The following is a 1260-nucleotide window of genomic DNA, read 5'->3' as shown; positions in this document are numbered from 1 at the left end:
TCAGTCAGTTTGGTTTTCCTGCACAATTGCAGAAGAATCATGTAGTTCCCAGCAAGAAAATCTGTCACGGTGCTGGAAAGGCCTTTAACCAGGGATGGAAGGAGGCAGTTTATCTGCATTTCAGATATTTTCTGGGTTCTCTCGATGCTCCCGATGATGGATGTCGTGTAGAAAGCGTAAAGAGTGCTCAAGCAAGAAGCTTCATCGTTGTAAACAGCTGTGGCCTGCACCACATGATTGCAAAGCAGCTTGAGGAGGGCATTGTCCACCGAAACTCGATTCACGAGGGTCATCGTGGACAGGGGGACCCCAGGCCTCTGCAGAGGCTGCAGCCAGTGCCACTTATCTGCCTGATTCTTCAGGTCCACCAACTGCAGAGCTCTCACAAACATCCTGGTCTCGTGGTATGGCATAATCAGCATGAGAAATGCATCCTTGTTGAATTCATGGATGTGAAACCGGTAGATCAGCCACTCCAGCGCTTTATGGGCTGTATTTAGGAGGAAATAAGGGGATAAGAAGATGAGGAATTTTTCTATTCCTACGTCCAACCGTTTATTCACTTTTGCATCGTGCACTGAACGTTCTAGGTTTATTGAGCTCTGGGCAAATAAAGTTGCCTCAAATTCCTTGAATACACTGGACAGCTTTATCAATTCCTCCAGACCATTTTTACCTGGGAACAAATTACAGTTTTATTCATCGCTGATATTTTACCCTGAGAAGTCTTAATTAATTACCTATATTGAAAACTGTTTCACGATCGAGATTTGCTGCCTCTCTGGGATCAAACAGAAGACTCGGACGTTTTTTATCTTGTAGTAATAATGACGTTTGAGGCACTCGCAGCTTCTGCAGCTGCTCCGCTAGTGATGTAGACATTTTTGCGACAGGAAATTTTACTGGAATCAAAGATTTTGTTGACTGGAAATTATTAATTATTGGAGAGGATCTGAAACGATTGTTGAGGGGATAATTTCCACCGGCCCTGAGAATGTCATAACCTTTAAAAATATGAGCTCAATTTACATTGTGGAATTAACTTCACCTGTATTAAAATTATGTTGAAAGGTTTAGCAATATTCTAGTTGCAACTGCCTGTCGAAAACACTGCGACGATAATTAAATAATTGCACAATTAATAATAATCGATCATAATGTATTGGAATGAAGGGAACACGTGGGATCAACATACATTATATACAATGCATATGATCATGTGTTACTCCAAAGTATACTTAGTACCAAAGAGAACCCCAA

The sequence above is a fragment of the Fopius arisanus genome, unplaced genomic scaffold (genome assembly GCF_000806365.1).
Source record: "Fopius arisanus strain USDA-PBARC FA_bdor unplaced genomic scaffold, ASM80636v1 scaffold00569, whole genome shotgun sequence".
Taxonomy (NCBI): domain Eukaryota; kingdom Metazoa; phylum Arthropoda; class Insecta; order Hymenoptera; family Braconidae; genus Fopius; species Fopius arisanus.
This window is presented reverse-complemented; position numbering follows the sequence as displayed.